Source organism: Telopea speciosissima, chromosome 10 (genome assembly GCF_018873765.1).
Source record: "Telopea speciosissima isolate NSW1024214 ecotype Mountain lineage chromosome 10, Tspe_v1, whole genome shotgun sequence".
Taxonomy (NCBI): Eukaryota; Viridiplantae; Streptophyta; class Magnoliopsida; order Proteales; family Proteaceae; genus Telopea; species Telopea speciosissima.
The window spans coordinates 22384305-22403695 of record NC_057925.1 but is presented as its reverse complement, the minus strand read 5'-3'; the positions used below and the strand labels follow the sequence as shown (position 1 = coordinate 22403695).

The following is a 19391-nucleotide window of genomic DNA, read 5'->3' as shown; positions in this document are numbered from 1 at the left end:
GACCACTTTACCTCTCTGCATCAGAACGCCACCCAATCCGATCCTGGATGCGGCAGTATATTACCACCATTCCTTCAGTTCCGTCCGGAATGGTTAAAACTGGAGCTGCTACCAATCGGTTCCTTAACTCCTGAAAACTTTTCTCGCATGCTTCATTTCACTCAAACTTGGCGCCCTTCTTTGTAAGTTTTGTCATGGGTGCCAAAATTCACGAGAAATTTTCAATAAATCGGCGGTAATAACCAGCCAATCCCAAGAAACTTTGGATCTCAATGGCACTCTTCGGTGTCTCCCACTCGAGAACCGCCTTTACTTTATCCGGGTCTACTTTAATGCCATCCTTGGTGACGATATGTCCTAGGAATCTAATTTGGTGAAGCCAAAATTCACATTTGCTAAATTTGGCATAAAGCTGGTGTTCCCGCAACCGCTGCAGTGCTAATGTGAGGTGCCGAGCATGTTCTTCTTCACTCTTGGAGTACACCAGAATGTCGTCAATAAACACAATAACGAACTTGTCCAACACATCATGGAATACTCTGTTCATCATGTCCATGAACGCTGCCAGGGCGTTGGTTAACCCGAACGACAAAATCAGGAATTCATAATGTCCGTATTGAGTTCGGAACGCCGTTTTGTGAATATCACCACTCTTGATCTTCAATTGATGGTATCCAGACCTAAGATCAATCTTGGAGAAAACTCTTGCTCCTTGCAGCTGGTCAAATAGGTCATCAATGCGCGGCAACGGGTATCGATTCTTGATGGTCAGCTTATTCAGCTCGCGGTAGTCGATACACAACCGCATACTACCATCCTTCTTCTTAACGAACAACACGGGTGCTCCCAAGGGTGCCTTAGACACCGGTGCTGCACCAGGAATTAGGTCAATCGCAAACTCTATGTTGCGGTCAGGCGGTAGTTGAGTCAGATCTTCTAGAAAGACATCAGGAAATTCCCTGACGACGTCAAGTTCCTCTAAAGGCTTCACCCTTGCCTCAGTATCTATTACTGTAGCCAGAAAGCCTTGACATCCTTCGTCTAGCAACTTCTGAGCCTAGAGAACGGATAAAGTTATTCTTTTGGGTTTCGTCACTGGCTCACTTTGGTAAGTGAAAACTGACCCATCTTCCAACTTGAATACTATCTTCTTCTCCGCACACATGACGTTCGCTCCATAGGTAGACAACCAATCCATGCCTAATATTATGTCAAAATCCTTCATGGCAAGCTTTATTAGCCGTGCGGTTAAATTCTTTCCACAAATTTCCACCTGACATGGGTCATAGACTTCTTCTAAGTTCACGACACTACCCGTCGGTGTGCTAACTACTAATTCGTGCCCGATGTCTCTCGGTTGATTCTCCATCCTACTCGCAAAAGTGATAGAAACAAAAGAGTGGGATGCGCTCGAGTCGAATAACACTCGTGCAGGTATGGTTGAGACACTCAGGGTACCTAGGGTTTGTATATAATTTAGGTCGCACAAATAACCAGTTGTTTCCTACAACAGTAGTGTATAGTAGACTTACCTGTCAATACATCGGGATTCGCCTCAGCTTCCTCAGTTGTCATTGCGAACACCTTCCCTTGCGTTCTATTATCCCATGGCTGAAAAGGTCTAGCGTAGGACTGGTTTGGCTGGTTGTTGTTGTACCCACTTGATCTGCACTCTTTAGCCATGTGCCCTTCCTTGTTGCACACGTAGCACTTATAAGGTGGAACAGCAGGTGTTGAGGCTTGCCTCACTTGACTTGTAGCTAGTCGGGCTGGCGAAGCTACTGTTGTCGCTTGACTTGTAGCCGGTTGAGCAGGTTGATTGATAATAGGGCAAAAAAGATTCTGACCCACGTTCAGCCTACGGTACGGAGTCGGATTAGGGCTTGAACTTGTTCCTCGATAAACTTTGTTTGGCCATCCAAAAGTTTGAATATTATTTGGCCTTTTGTTCAACCCAGGCGACGTCGTAACCTTCTCTTTTTTTTTCTCTTTGAATCTGTCTTCCATGGTCTTCGCGTTATCGACCATCTGAGCATAATCCTGAATATCCATAATCGACAGTACTGACCCAATTTCGGGTTTAAGTCCTTTCTCAAACTTCTTCGCCTTACTAACTTCCCCTCTTAGGTGCTCTGGAGCGAAATGGAACAAGTCTTCAAACCGCTATTGGTAATCCAACACTGACTTGGTCCCTTGTACCAGTGCGGTGAACTCAGCTTCTTTCCTGTCCCTGAAACTCTCCGGGAAGTAGTTCTTGAAGAAGACTTCTTTAAACTGGTTCCACGTAGGATTTGGATGAGTGGCTTCCAGATTGGGCTTAGTAGCCTTCCACCAAGCTTTAGCCTCATTCTATAGCTGATAACCCGCACATATTAGCTTTTGTGCATCCGTGCACTCGAGCACTTCAAATGCCTTCTCTAGGGCGTTAATCCACCGTTCTAGCTGCATTGCCTCGGAAGTTAACTTAGAAAACTCGGGTGGTTGGGGTTTCTTGAATCTCTTCATCACGTTGGTGGTGGAGTTTTCCGCTAAGTGTTGAGGCACAGGTGCTGGGAAAAGTACGGGCCGGTTAGGTGGTGGGGGTGGTGTTGCACGCTCATGCATCATGGTTGCAAATTACGTGGACATCTGACCTAGCAATTCTTGTTGTTGCTGCATGGTTTGCATCATAGTGGTCATGAACACAGTTACATCGCCAGCTGCCACATTCGGCTGAGGTGCCGCAGCAGTGACTTGTGCAGCCGCTAGTGCCTCTGACGAAGTAGCCGATGCTTTAGAATTTTGAGCCTCAGTTCCATTTGGCAATTCAACCTCCGGTATAACACGAGGGCATTTTCCCTTATGACCACCTCGTGAACTTCTTGTGTTGACCATGGTTGCTTTTCTGAAAAGAGCAACACACTCAATAATCCAACACTTCCTTTGAGGTCAACAAAATAATTCCTAGTTATAACATGTACACACCTATTCCACAGTTCCAGTGATTCTGTTGTCATACCAGCAAGGTGGATTATTATCTGTTATTGCTTATATGTATATTTTTCTTCTTTTTTTGAAGTGTTTCTCTCATTTATGTTGTTATTATTTAAGTATTTTATGCGATGGTAACTATGCATGACACTATATGATAGATTTTTAAAATTTTAACCAAAAGCTTTTAGATATTACCTGAACCTAACAGGCAAGTCTCTGTAACTGCCAACTAGTCACAATGTTCTGCACATACAGGTAGGCTATATCACCTCTAACTTCATGCACTAAGGATAAGTAAATGGCTCAATACTCGGGTTCGCTAGTGTCCGCAAGAGCTAAGTAGACTACTAATTGGTTCTTGGCACGAGCTCGTATCTCACGTATCTTGATCAGTCTCCTCCTCAGTTGTTTAATGTACCGCATGTTGCCGGGGTCTCCAGGTTTGGATGAGGTAGTAGGTCCTGTCATGAAAAAGTTTCTAAGCATCAGGTTATACTTAATTAAAAGAATTAAGTACATGTCTACAGGAATCTAAGCGACTACAATCAATAAAGGTACGATGGGTTGGCTCAAGGCATCTTAGCATCTAGAGTTTCAACTTGACTGGACAACCTATAGAACCTTAGTCTTGGTTAGCCTAGGCTGTGGGTATGGTAAGACCTACACTCACTACACGTCGTAAATACGTATTACAACATACCTACATATCTATGTTTGGATTTGCATAGCATCACACCACTTGGTTCATACATACACAGTATTAGGCACATAATAATGAATATTTACACACACTATTTCTTATAGGCGTATATATATATTTATCTATCATTAAGTATTTAAACACAAGAGAAAAATTACAAATTCCTATGTGTTTTATACTAGAACCCCCAAATAGTGATTATATTCTCCTAAATAGGCTATTTAGGTGGTGTTTGAATTTATTCATTTAATTAAAATAATTAATTACTTTTTTTTTCTTATACAAGTTATGATTATTTTATAAAAATTTATATTTTCATGTTTATTGGGGTTATTTTGGGCAATACCAAAGTTTCCATGAGGAGTTACACAAAAACAGCAACATTTTAATCTCTGGGCGATGTCTCTGGGCGTTAGATGCATCGCCTAGTGCTATCGCCCAGAGAATCGGGGCTCAGTTATATTAGTCCGAGAGGGGCCCATTTCATTCTAATTTTTTCCTAAACTCTTCTAAACTCCTAGGGCAAACCTTTGAGGGCTTGTGTGACCTTTTCCACACCAAATCCTTGCATTTCTTCGGGTCTTCCGCGAATCCACGCAAGCCTAAGTAAGATTCTTTGGTCATTTTCACTACATTAAGTCTTTTCTTTTTTTGGCCCGAATATTACCTGGGACCCGGGTAAGCCCTTAGAATTTTATTTATATCAAGGGGGGGACATGCAGCCTTACTCCACACCCAGTCACAAAATCGCTCAAAGACTCTCTTAAGGAAGTTTCCCTTACAAGCAATTCCTGCTAGACCCTGAAGACCGGCATTCCTACCTTGTCTTCTCTAATAATACCAGAAAAGTCTCCCCCTGGCAGGCTGCCCTGGTGGAAGGTGAAAGACAATCCCGTATCACAAGCGTGGTTAGCTAACCAATCTGCTGCTCTGTTGCTTTCCCGAAATGCAAAAGATACAGTAGCCTGCATTAAAGAAACAAGTCCCAAGACCTCTCGGAACCAGTACCATCCCTTCCATAAGTTAATTTCTGTAGATTGACCATATTGACCGTGGTTGCCAAATCTGAGTTTACTATCACCTCCGCAAGGCCAAGCTCCTTGCAAAGATGCAACCCATCCCTGAGAGCCCTGAGTTCAGCTATGGAGTTAGTACATTCCCCATAGAAATTTGCAAAGGCTGTCAGCACCTCTCCGTTCATATTCCTGATCACCCCTCCCCCACCACCAAGTCCGGGGTTCCCCTTTGTGGCTCCATCTACATTAAGCTTGACTGAATGAAACGGGGGACACCAATAGATAGGAAGCGGCTGTTTCAGCTTTGTAGCTGGGGCCTTCATTCCAAAGCATTGTAGGATCAAGGTATTCCTCCTAGACTTCGACCTGCCAATCTTGGTGGGCATCTGCATTTCACAAACCCAACCTTTGATGTGCTTAATGATGGTATAAGCACTGCGGCACCTCTCCCCATGCCTTCTGTTGTTCCTCTCCTTCTAGAGCTCCCAAACAATCAAACTAGGCATGATTCCGATGATATATTCGCTAAGGTTTTTGCTACTCCCTGACTCCGGCCAGAGCACCATCCGGCTTCTGACATCCTGAGAGGGTAGAAAGGGTGTGTCAAGAAGCTATGAAAAATATTCCCAGACCCTAGAAGCCGTTCTGCCAGAGCCCAAACAGTGATTTATTGTTTCCCTCTGTGGCTGTCCACAACAATTGCACCTAGAGGCCTAGGGGATGCCTAGAGCCATCAGAGAATCGTGGGGATCTTGCCCATTAATAGCTGCCACGAGAAAAAGGCTATCTTCAGGGGCACCGTTTGGTTCCAAATCCATTTCGCAAAGGCCATACCAGGCGCCGTGTGCCGAACCTCGTTCCAAGCCGATCTAGCAGAGAATCGACCATCACTCGCCGGAGTCCAGACCAAAACATCATCTCTGTTTGAAAGCACAAAGTTCCCATGAGTGATGTTGTACCTTACTTCCTCGGAATCGATAAGGTCTAACAAATACTCTCTCCAATTCCCGAACTCATCGACCGCATCCTTGACACACAAATTCAGATTCACCAAAAGCCCATTGTCCACAAAGTCAATCAATGGGCCAACTCCCACCCAATTATCTAGCCAGTATGAGATATTGCCAGCCCCAAGCAGCCACCTTGATCTCTCCATCATGAACCCCTTGAACCCCAAAGTCTTGCGCCAAGATTTAGAACCAGTCCCAATAGGGCCCGCCAGTGACACATGCATATTTTTGAAGTATTTGGCTCTGAAAAAGTCACCCCACAGAGAGTGCCCTGATAAAACTTTCCAAAGCCCTTTCAGTCTGAGGGAGAGTCCCACATCCTCAAGAAGCTGAATGCCTAGCCCCCCTTCCTCCAGAGGCCTACAAATTTTCTGCCAGCTCACCCAATGCCTGCGGTTGCCCCATTCAGAGCTGCCCCAAAGGAAGTCAGCAAAAATCCTGTACAGTCTGCGAAGGACAGCCTTTGGCGGATCTAGTGTGGCCAGGACATGGATCGGCATGGAGGAGAGAACATGTCTCAAGAGCGTCACCCGACCACCAGAAGATAGTAGCCTTCCTTTCCATCCTGCCACCTTACTGCTAATCTTCCCAATTAGCCCATCAAAGAAACTAACCTTCATCCTACCCGAATGTAGAGGAGCTCCAAGGTAGGTGATAGGGAGTGCCTTCCTGGGGAAGCCTGTGACCGCCCCCACCATGCCTGCTGTAGCCATCGCTGCTTTATCCCCTAGCACGTAGCAGCTTTTCTTCCTGTTGACAAGCTGCCCTGAAAAACCTTCATACCTGGTAATAAAACCCATGATTTACTTGAGGGAGTTCTTCAAGCCTCTGGCAAAAATAATGGTGTCGTCTGCAAATAGGCAATGTGATACACCTGGGCATCCCCTCGGGAGTCTGTAGTAAGTTGCATGCCCTTCTGCGAAAAGCCTTTTTAAACCCCTGCTAAGCACTTCCTCAACCAAAATAAACAGAGCCGGTGATAGTGGGTCCCCCTATTGCACTCCCCTAGTGGATTTAAAGAAACCAGACTGCCTGCCCCCTAACACCATAGAGAACCAGCAGTTCTCCACCGTCTTCCTGATCAAAGAAATCCACGCCTCCCCAAAACCAAACCTGCCCTGGACCTGCCAGAGGAACTCCCATTCTAGTCGGTCATAGGCCTTAGCCATATCCAGCTTGAGAATAACATTTCCACCCCTAGTCTTCCAGTTTAAGTCTTGCACCATCTCCTGGGCAATGGCAATATTGTCATGGATGCACCTACCCTGCACAAAAGCACCTTGTTCCTCCGCCACTAAGGAAGGCAGCAGTCTTGCCAATCTCAAAGTAATAATCTTTGCAAGGATCTTATAAGCGAAATTACACAAACTAATAGGCCAGAAATCTGCCATTACCTCGGGGTTGTCCTTTTTGGGGATGAGTACCAGATTGGCGGACATAAAGCTTCTTGGGAGAGCCCCTCCTGTGAAAAAATCTTGCACTGCCGCCCAAACATCATGGCCCACCAGCTCCCAGCAGGCTGTGAAAAAGATCCCTGAGAAGCCGTCTGGACCCGGGGCACTGTCTTTTGATAGGTCAAACACAGCCTTCCTCACTTCCTCCAAAGTTGGGACGGCTATGAGGGCGGAATTGTCAGCTTCAGAAATAATTTTGGGAATTAAAGACAACAGCTCCTCACCCACCACACAGCCCTAAGATGCAAAAATCCCTGAAAAATGTTGCACTGCCTCAGCCTGAATTGCAGCATTATCAGAGATCCACTCACCATCTGCACCTTTAATTTTGTTAATGCTTGCCATCCTGCGACTGACTTTCACAGTGGCTTGGAAGAATTTCGTGTTCCGATCCCCCTCCTTCAACCACGTTGCCCTTGACTTCTGTCTCCAAAAAATTTCCTCCTGAAGGATAACTCCTTGTAGGACATCCTTGGCCTCCACTAACGCCTCCCTGGATTCCCTACTATTACAACGGTCTGCCTCCGCTTCTGCCCTGCTGACAGTGTCCTCTGCTTCCTTCACCCGCTGATGGATGTTACCAAAAACCTCCTTGTTCCATAGACGTAGCGCACCAGGAAGAGCTTTAAGCTTGAGGAATAAAACATAGAGAGGCGAACCCACAACTGGCTTACCTTACTGTGCCTTAACAAAGTCCATAAACCCCGAATGCAGCAGCCACATCTGCTGAAATTTAAATGGAGACAAAATTCGATCGCGATTGACAGAAAAGGACAGCCAAATGGGAGCATGGTCCGAGCAGGTCCGGCTAAAGTGTGTAACTACAGACCTCGAAAAATTACCCGCCCACTCCGCATTAACCAAGAAGCGGTCCAACCTGGCCAGCACTCGTCTAGCACCTTCCTGGTGATTAGACCAGGTGAAAATACTGCCCGTGTACCCAGCATCTAAAAGACCAGCCCCATTCACAAAATTCCCAAACTCCTCTAACGAATGAGAGCAAGCCGGCCTGCCCCCCGCCTTTTCCACTAGAGCAGCCACAACATTGAAATCTCCCCCCACCGCCCACGGGCAGTCTACTGTTCTGGAAAAAGCCTCCAGCTTCTCCCACATCACCCTCCTCTCCAAGGCCGAGTATAGGCCATGCACAAAGGTAATAAAAAATGTCCCCACCTCTGAATCCACACACCCCAGGGTGACGAATTGGTGATGTTCCTCCACAATCGACACCTGCATTGAGTCCCTCCAAAAAATCCACAATCTTTCCTGGATATGCAGCGAATCCAACCCAACCCTTCGCATAATCCTCCTACCCTCTGTGGCCTGTGCCTTAGGCTCTGCAATCGCAACAATGTCAATCTTGTGCTAACTCACAATGGCTTTCAAACGCCTTGACGTAGGCTTGTTACCTATCCCCCTTGCATTCCAAAATAAACAATTCATCTAGGAACCGCTTGTGAAGTCTTTACCGATCCCATAGATCTCGTAATGCACTGGCTAGGCCCCTCTCTGGCCGGCAGACCCCGTCTGGCCTTTTTGAGCTTCTTCCTCTTGTAGAATTTTTCTGCACTAAGCAAGGAAGCGCGAGCCGCAGCCTGCCTGCCCCGTCTACCTGGTCGCACCCCCGCAGGCACTGGCGCCCTTTCCTCCTCCCCCAGCCTCTCAACAGTACGCATGACTCTTCTCGCGAGAGTGGCGTTAAATCGTCGAATGCTCTCCAAGAGAGGCTCACGGCCCAAGGTGGGTACAGCCATCTCCGCTACATGTGAATCATCCCTTGTACGCCTTGATTGGTCATTCTGCCTGAAGAAGGGTGCCGCGCCCTCCCTCATTGAATGTGAACTATCCAGGCGAGTGCAGCTGGGTCGAAAGTCCCCTGCTACAATTTCAGAACACACTTCCAGCCCCTCTTGGGTCTGCGACACCAGCGTTGCGTCACAGTCCACGTTCTCCTCTCCTCCGTCGAGTACAGCGTCCACCTGTGGCAACTCTCCCTCTTCTAACACCAAGGTCTCCGAACCCCTCTCCGTCACCGGCAGGATAACACCTTCATCTCTTACCCCCTCAGTCAACCTTTGATAGTTGCAGCCAGGAGCTGTAGCAAGAACTTGTTGCTCCACTCCTTTAACACCTTCCCCAACGCCTCCAGCAGGCTTATCCACAGCAATACCCCCCACCTTGAGCCCTGCAAAAGTCCAACGACCCCCCCCCCCGCCGCGATTAGGCTCCTGTCGCTGAATCGATGGAGGCACCCTCCCCGCCATTCCTCGCGAAGCCCCTTCCCCAGTAGGTATGTAAACCCCATTACCATCTCTGTCGGCGATAATGCTTGGCTGCACAGTGTCCCCTTCACGATTGGGTGCGCTTGAGAGCCTCGACTTCCTACAACTCTCCTTTGCATGGCCCAGCTTCGAACAACAAGTACAATACACTGGGAGCCTTTCGTATACAACCTTCTAGTAAAAGCCCTCTGCTCCACATCCTATCCATATCTTTGCCGGTAAATCACGCTGGAGGTCAACCTCCACACAGAACCTGGCTTCGACAGTATGAGTAGCTGCAGCAGTGGCACCATCCACCTTTAGGAACTTGCCTATCGCTCCGGCAATCGAAATCAGAAAATTTCCTTGATAAAAGTTCACCGGCAGCCCTGGCAGCGAGACCCACACCGGGACGAGGGGGGATTCCCACCCCGAGACGAAATCCGAGGACCATTTAAGAAAACGTAGCAGGTATCCCTGAATATAAACCTGTTCATTCAGCCAGACTTTGACGAACTCCACCGGCGTCGTGAAGCGCAGAAGGACGTGTCGCAGGTCTAGCGTCAAGACGATCACCTCGCCTCTCACAAAGAGGGATTTCTGCAGGAAAGTCTTGATTGCATGCAGGGAGGGTCTCCCATGGCTGCATTTAGCAATTAGCGAATTCGCAAAGGCTTGCTCCGACAACTCGATTTCTTCTTTGGAGAAGAACTCCGCAGGTCCACCATAAAATGATGAAGGCTTCTTCACTGAGATCACTGCACGAGGCCTTGTAGCAGGGGTTAAAGAACGAGAGACCACTGTAGCAAAAGAAGGCGCAGGGCCACCCGCTGGGACCCCACAAGGAGAGGGATCGGGGGGTGCTCCTCCCGAGATGGAGGAGCCTCCATGGCCAGTCTCTTCTCAAAACGCCAAAACCCTAGCCTGCGCTACCAGAGCTTAACGTGCGCACCCGTGTAACAAAACCACTCCTTTTCTTCTCTTTTTGTAGCCTAATGTATACTAGTCACCGACCGGCACGGAAATCCGTAGCATGCAAGAGGCTACGATCCGAGAGCGAACACTCATCTACTTCTACGGTGCCACCTTCTTCACCTAGAGATGATTCATCATCGGAGGAGCCTGAGTTTGACTGGTTTCTTCTCTCTAGGTACGAGCACTTAAAGGATTGGGACAAGTTTAGGTCCCTAAAGATTGTCAATGGTCGGGTAGTACAGGTGGATGGCTTCCATTAGTACAGTTTGTTCACTAGGGTCAACACCCTGGGTTGGGCCTCTATGCTATCACCTACAGAACCATGTTATCCCAACTTGGTTCGATATTTTTACTGCAACTTGGTGCCATCTGGGCCACAAGAGTTTGGACTAGAGAGTAGAGTGAAGGGAGTGGACATTAGGTTGACCACTGCCTCACTAGCAGGGATCTTGGGGCTGCCCAACACTGGGGAGAGGTGCTATTACAAGCCCAGGGTTGACATTTCTGAGATGTTCTCTTTGGAGACTAGGAGGAGGGTCTTCAAAGTTTTGACTAGGTCTGAGAGCACACCCAAATCTGAGGCTTCCTACAAGCCTAGTGCTCGCATTATCAGTAGGTGTGTGACCTACAACATCTACCCTAAGGGTGGAAACAGGGGTAGCATTTCTATGATGATGGCTTATATTACTTACTGCTTACTGGGAGCGGGCAGAGGAGGTCCGGTGATAAACCTCCCATATTTACTGCTTTAGGCCATGCTATATCACACACAGAACCCTTCTGATGGGAACCTTCCATATGGGAAGTTCCTTACTTTGGTCTTCCGGCACTTCGAGGTTCCTTTGGAAGGTGAGTACGTAGAGACAGATAGGTCTAGGCCCATCAACCAAACCTCAATTCTGAAGATGAAGGTGCCAGTGGGTGATCCACAGGAGGAGGAGCAGATGGAGATGCCAGGAGATGAGCAGCAGGGAGATGAGGAGCTGGGAGAGATGCAAGGTGATGATGAGCAGGGGGAGGAGCATGGTGAGGAGGGAGACATCCACGATAAGGAGCATGGTGACTTTGAGGGGATTGGCACATAGTTCACAGATTCGCCCGCTTATGAGGCGACAGGGGCCACTAGCTCGCATGTGCCAGAGCCATCTGAGTGGGCACGGATGATGTCACAGTTTCAGGGTCTCAGTACTCAGCTTATTGACATGGCGACTAGGATGGATCAGGGCTTCTCATCTTTGGAGAGCAGAGTGGTATCTGTAGAGCAGCGTCTGGACTTTTGGGACAAATTCTACTGTGTTGACTCTCGCCAGTCACAGCCTCCACCGAGCGACTTGCCACCTTCTAAGTAGTACTCTTGACAGCTTCTACATGTGCAGCCTGACTTATCTGACTTATCTCATTTTTTTTTTATAGTTTATGTAGTTTCCTTTGGGTGTGATGTATAGGTGTGATGTATATATATGTTTCTTTTTGTTTTCTACTGATGTAAACTTGAAGGTAGTACCTTTAGTCAAACAGTTTGTAGTGGCTCGGCCACAGTTACCTTTAAATTAATGGAATTATTGCATCTTTGTCTTTTAATTACTTCTACCTCCCCTGTAGCTTTTACTTGATTACATGTTTTAATGTTGGTAGCTTATTATTCCTATTCTGCATCCCGTGAATGTAAGAAGAACCTCTCGCTCTGATACCAAGCTCTGCCACACCCCAAACCACCCCTGGGAGGATTAGGTAGGTGACCCGAATTGCATAACGGCAATCCGCCAAATCCCACAGATCTAGAAGCTGTTAATACATTCACGGTTCCACATTCATCACATTACCACAAGTAAGATCAGAGTGTTGCAGAGAATCTACAATTACAACAAGAAAGAAAGTGTAGCGACACGGGAATGATGATGATATTTACATATACATAAGTGAGTTCTGATACATTCCCTCCCAGCACAACCCACAACTGAAAGATAAAGCTGACAAAAGCTAAAAGGAAATACATACATACATACATATATATATATATATATATATATATATATATATATATATATATACAGGGTGAGATAACTCAACCCCGAAAAGAAAAGAAAACTAAAACTGCATCATAAGCAGGACGGAGATAAACTCCTAACAAAAACAAAAAGGAGTCCCCAAGACAAAAAGCATCAAGCACACTCCTCACTGGTCTTCATCAATGACCATCGAGAATGCACGCATCATCGGCACGACCTCCGTTGGGGTCCACACCAATATCATCATAACAATTAGGGCTCTCCTCCTCGTAATGAGCCTCCATGGCGCAGCGGCATCCACCTGCAGAATCATCTAGAAGAAAAACATGTATAACAGAGTGTGAGCCCCACCGAGCTCATGAGCAAAATATATCATCATGCATGCACATGCAACCACAATCCACATGATCCTACATGATATGCAAGTCCAGATTATTTATTAGTCACCTAACAATTCAACTAAGTCAGGTTAGTGCTACTACAATCCCCAATACATGTATCCCCGGTGTGGGCTTGGTTATCTTTTCCCGTGATACACCCATTGAGTTGTCAGAGAGGACCAGCCGGCTCCAGCATCTCCCTACCCAGGTCAGCCCGACCGGCCCTCTAGATTAAGTCCTGTGAGGTAACAGACTCAATATAATTCCACCAAACCAGTGCATAATCTTTATATGTGGCATATAGCCAAAAATTCACCTTTCGGTGCTTCCCAAGCTTATAGCCCGAGGCTTCCCGGTAAATTTGCCATTGGGCATCCTAGCTGTGCTGAGGCTTCCCGGCGTAAACGCCTCTAGGGTTTTACGGTAGTCCTCACAGTTATCCAACACCTTAACCCCTGTTGGCAAGGGTGCGTAGCACAGGTGATGAAATTCTAACCCCATGTCTATATGGCATCGTATGAGTCGGGCGGTGTCAACCGTATCCCATACTACGGGCTACCACCGGCCTCATTTCTAAGCCGACTACGGCATCTAGTCTAACATTAACAATCATCATGTAAAAATCACAGTGTTGATCAACAGACAAACAGTGTGTAATAATTTTGAGTAATTGAACAAAATTTAAATAACACAGCATTTATAATTTAAGAATTTAATTGCCAGCATAATAATACAGTTACACACACATACACGATAATATTTCACTCACCTGGGTCTGGTTCTAAGGACTCAGTTGCAAATTCAATTCCGGCTGCAGTCTGGTTGTAGGCCTCGAGCACGGGATCAAATCCTAGATATAAATCAGAAATTTGTCATTTAATATTCCAAACTATTTTTGGAAGTACTAGGGTTGATTTAAGCTTACTGGGTTGACCCGGTGTACAATTGATCATCACTTGGAATTCTCCGGGCCTTGCACTGGGCCTTAGGCCTATCTCCCGATGCATCATCTAGAGTTGGTGGCCTAGGGGCAGAATGGTCATTTGTTATATAGGTACATGTTCCTAGGTCACATTAGTCTTACAGTGCTGTCCTCAGCTTGACAGTGCTGTAGGACCAACATAAGCAGGGTTTCCAAGTCCTGTGGGGCCCACTTGGGTTCCCAAAAAACTCATACACATGGACAGATGTGGGGAGGGGCATTCTGGTCATTTTCCACCTCCCTACACTGTATAATGGCCCTAGGGTGAGGATCCCCAGGTCATATCATCAAAACAGCAAAATTTCCCACACTGGGCGATGTCTCTGGGTGATGTCTACATCACCCAGAGATTGCAAAATCAGAATCAGGTTGAGATTCCAAGGTTTTGAACCATGGGCAGTGCATGGACCTTCTCCCAATGCATGTTAGGTCATTTTGGACCCCCAGGGGTACCCTTTGCATTGGTCCTTGTGGATTTTCGATTGGGCCCACCACTTGGCTGCCAGAGGCTGCCCAGACAGCCCGGTGAATAGTAACACTGGGTGTCATCAGCTACAAATCATTGTTTTCACGTCATGCAAAGCTGATTCCAGGTATATTACAATGATCCAAGTCTGCTACCACCTAGGGCTAGGTCCCATGCAGTCAGGGCATGCAATCAAGACTCCAATCAGCCAGTTTTCAATGTAACACAGCAGTGCAGCCAAGCATAGCTCTGGTTTCGGTTCCAGAGGCAAAAACAGATGTATAAATCCTCATAAAACACTTAGATCTTCCATGCTTCATGCTTGCATGGCAGATCTGAGATAGTACATGGCAGTCCCCAACTGTTCTGGGCTCCCAGTGATCAGAAATCCACCAAAACACAGAGATTCAAAGAGGAAAATAGTAAATCATCAAGGCAGCAGGTAGAGCAGGGTTGTTTATACCTGCACAGGTCTGAGATGCCATGAAATCAGGGCCCTGGGGTGCAAGGCTGCTCCCTCCTTCCTTCCTTCTTCTCTTTTCTTTTTCTTCTTCCTCTCTTTTCTCTCTGTTCTTTCTTCTCCCTTCCCCCATGATTTGAATAGTAGCCAAGGGTCTAAAATGAACCCAAGGCACTAGTATATATAGCCCAGCCCATAACTAGGGCCTGTTTGGCTACTAAGGCCTGTTTTCAAAATGCATTTTTAACTGCATTCTCAGCCATTCTGGGTACTCAGGTGGGGTCCACAGTGTTCCAAGGGTATGAGGCGGTCCCTCAGACTCCCCTCATCCTATGGAGGGTGCCCATTTCCCATATGGGTGGTCCCCACAGATTAAATCCTTAAAATAATGCAATTTTGCACTCTGGGCGATGTCTCTGGGTGATGTCTGCATCGCCAAATGCATCGCCCAGAGAATTCAGCAAGGCTGAAACTCTGTGGGCTTGCACGGGGGTTTGACCCAGGGTTAAGGCCTTATACCCATGTGTCATTTAGGGTCTTTTACACACATTTCTAGGGTGGGTCCCACATTTATGGAGGGGAGAGAGAATACCTGGAGTCCAAGCAGTACATTATGCTGTGGGCCATGCAACTGCAGGGATCAGTTGTCCATCTTCTGACAGGTATGTAGGAAGACATGCACAAGGTTTCTTCATCAAATTCAGTCACTGGAGTGATACTCCACAGTGTGCTTGGATGCCATGTCTGGGGTTCCTGTCCTTCAGTTAAGATTCCAGTCAGTCAAGGGCAAGGTTTGACAAAACCTATTTGTGAACCCAAACCAAGATGAACTGTACCAGATTTGGGTCTTTTTTATTTAGTAGTATTTTAGGAATTTATTTTATTTAGCAAGATAATATCTTTTATTTTATTTTATCTTATTTTAGGAGATTGAGTGGATCATGTATTATCACTTTTGGGTAATTTTAGATTTGATATATTTCCTAGGATATGTAGTTTTCCATTTTTAGTTGGGTTTCTATTTTCTTGTAAGGAAGTTTTCTTCTTTATACGCATGTAATACAGGAGAGATTTGAATTAATGAATGCAAGAATGAATTGAAAACAAAATGAGTTTGTGCGTGTGAACACACCCCCCCCCCCCTCTTTCTTCCTCTTCTCACGGCTCCTTCCCCTTTCTTCTGTGTGATTTCTCCTCTCCCCCTCTAGTTTCTTCTTCTACCTCCTTCAATCTTCTTCTCAATTTCTGTCCCGCATTAAGAACACATAGAGACCGTTAAATATCCTATAAGATCTTTCACTCGTTTTAAGTCTAATAGGAGTGACTAATGTAGGCCATGTTGAGTTCTATGTGACTTTTATCGTGATAATTATTTTCAATTATTAGGTGAAACTGCTGTACACTGTCTGTTCAGATCTTATCAGGTGTTGGATGGTTTGTTGCATTCTAATATGTCTATTTCTATTTGTTACCTGTTTGCAACCCGTCAGTATTCACAACAACCACACACCCCCCTTCCCCACAACCCCCCCCCCCAAAAAAAAAAAATGTATGTGCCAATTATGGGCTCCATCTTAGAACTACTATTTCAAGGATAAAGACGAGATAGTCCCTTTTGCTTTCCTGTCCAGACAAGCTGTGGATGCATGGGATTCTGGATCCACTGAGGGCTTTCTAGGTCATATTCATAACCATCTATCCCATCTATTTATTGGTTGGTTTTTTATCTGAATTAGCAAATCTCGTGGATCAAACCTAATGTTAGGATCATTTTTTTTGCATGTGTGCCAAGTGTACAGCTAAGGACATGGAGAATTTCATTTCCCTTGAAGCACAACTTTTCAGAACAGACCTGTCTTGATCAGCTTATCAAGGCAGCCCAAATCTGTGTCAATTGGCAGATTCAATGGGACTCAGATTTTGTGGACAGGTAGACCTTAAGGTCCCTTGTTTACATGTAAAATTTCATTCCAAAAAGAATTTGCCAAGTGAAAAAATAGAGGTTTGAAATCAGGACAATGAAAAAGTGCAAAATAGTGGTCGGAGTACCATAAGCATGCCAATGTACAGGAGGGTATTTGATAGAGCAAGGTTCACTAAATAGTAAACAAACACCCAATCCACAAGTAGGACTAATAGGTACTGATGTACAGCAGTATAGGACCGTAATAGTGGTCGGATCAGACCTAAAATTAGGTCAACAGAAGGGGTTCGACAACAGTAATATACCCCCAAACAATGAATGGTTGGATTGACAACCACGGCAGGCCTACAGTGCATGGCAGCTTAGTGTCAAATTTTGTAACTAGGTAGAACTGTCAAACCCTAGGGTAGAAGCCCCTCAAATTGATAGCTACAGTAGGTCTCAATTACAATGAACAACCCTCAAAATATCTGAGTCATCTGATGGACGGATCAGTGGTTACAAACTCAAACCCAAAATTGGCAACTAAAGGTTAAGAACAACAACCTAGCAGTAGCGGCTGATGGAACCTCTGATGGGGCCAAAGTTCCTATTGAAGGAATAAGCGGTGATATTCTATAAGACTTCAGAAAATCAGCCACACCTGATGGCTCGATGAAGCACAAGAGTCCAAGGAAGAAAATAGAAACTAGGAAGTGAAAGAAACTTACATCCACAAGTCAAACCAGCCAAGGGATTTGGCTGAAACCACTATTGAAGGAAAGGATCGTAAGGGTATTACATTCCCAAATTTTGAGCTGAAGTTGATGGCCAGAACTTGAGTTGGAGGAACTTGAAGATTACTGCAGCAGAATAACAACACAGCAGTGCCGCAGGGTTGGATTGAGTTCTCAATACCAATGGAACTGCCTTCTATTGATCAAACAGCAACAATACTAAAGGAAACTTGATGGGTCAAAACCTCATTGTGAAATCCTAGTTGCAGATTAACAAAATAGGTAAAAGGGAGAAGAAGGATAGAAAAGGAAAAGGGGAAGAAGAAGGGGGGATACGACCAAGGCCTCTCACAGTCTCACCTATGGACTTGGGCAATCTCTCACTAACCTAACCAGTCAACATATAGGCGGGTTTCATTCTTACTTACTAGGGCGGGTTGAAAGTGATTTTGACAGCCGAGAAGCAAGCCCACTCAAACAGGGAGAGCTATTCCCTACTACTATTGGGGAATTGTCGGCTTCTCACCCTCACTTTGCATCTTACAGCATTCATGGCTAAACAACCAAGCTTTTCATTCATCAATAAATCGTGGGTATAGGCTCAAGGCCCTTACAATTAAATAGGTGTGTGTAGCATTCAAAACAGAAAATGAAAAGTAATAAAAAGGAGTCCAGTGCATAGTTGGAACCTTGTACAGTAGGAAATCTTAAATAAAAGAAAAGATACTTAAGATCCTTAGTAGTGTCTAATAACAACTCAATATAGAAACTCCTATGGTAAGACACTACCTACTATTATAAAAAAAAGAGTGTCCCAATGATGAGGCTCCCACTACTGCAGGGTCTGGGAAAGGCAAATGTATGCCTCCTTAACCCCCTGTTTCGCAAGAGAGACCGTTTCCAATTTTTAAACCCGCAACCAACAGGTTGCAATAGTTCAACTTAATCATTGCACCGAGAGCCCACTATACTACCTACTATTATCTATTACATAAAAGACAAATAGCAAAAAATAAAATAGCAACTGAATAAAATTAGAAGGTAGAAGCTAGCTGTCCCCACGCAAGAACTCATTAATTGTCAACTTAATGGGCTGGAAATTAGGCCCATGGCTGGAATAAGACCAACCCAAGGACTGGTTCGATACTCAATGGGTTGGCTGGGCTCAATGGAGGCTTAATAGCTGGGATATTTCTGATCCTTCTTCTCTCTTTCCTCCTCGATCTTGATTGACTTAGACAGAAATTTGGCACGTGGCTAATCCAAGACATGTACTAGCTACCTAAAGGTCAAAATTACCACATCCTCCTTCTACGTGGCACGACAAGCTTGACAACAAGGCTGGACTGTTCAACTGAGTTTCACTTCCCTCAAATATTATTCTTTTGTGTTTTCTTTTAGATAATTGACATATAGTGGAATCATATGTCCTGCTCTGCATGTTCCCCAAAATGTCTGTTATTGCTTTCCATATTCTTATGTTAATATTCCTCTTTTCCATCCAAAGAAAGTGCATGTTCCCCAGATTGGCTGTTATAGCTTTTCATGTTCTTATGTTAATCTCCCTCCTTTTCCAGCCAAGAAAAGCAGAAGAGAAGAAGCAATGATTGTCCCTTGCTGATACTCTACCTGTCGTGTAGTTCATTTTGAATATGCATCTGCAGCGTTACCTCTTTAATACATCATTCTGGTATGGAAATCCTTGTACTTATTTTTCATTATTACATTGCAATAAGATTTCATTCACAACTTGAGCGCCATGTAACTTCAAGCCAGTGCAAATTTGGAAACAATGCAGCGAGACCTATGCTTGAAATGGTTTTTCTTTCTCTTTTGATTATGTGCACATAATAATTTGATACTGGGCATAGGCAGTAAATATAATGGAGAGATGAGCCAGGAAGCCAGGCATGTTTGGTAGCGGATTTTTCCCCTTAATAGGGATGGGTAGAATTAACAATGCTGTCAGTGTTTAAAATCCACCAAAAAGATTATCCTTGGTCATGATTAATATGATCTGAATGGACACAACCATCTAACCTGCACATTTTTCATTTTGTGTATA

The 19391-nt window shown here is 45.4% G+C and overlaps 1 pseudogene; it reads left to right on the top strand.

The window, feature by feature from the left end:
• LOC122641672 overlaps positions 1 to 19112 on the top strand; it is a 56272-nt pseudogene extending 37160 nt beyond the window's left edge.
• Positions 19113 to 19391: the final 279 nt, after the last annotated feature.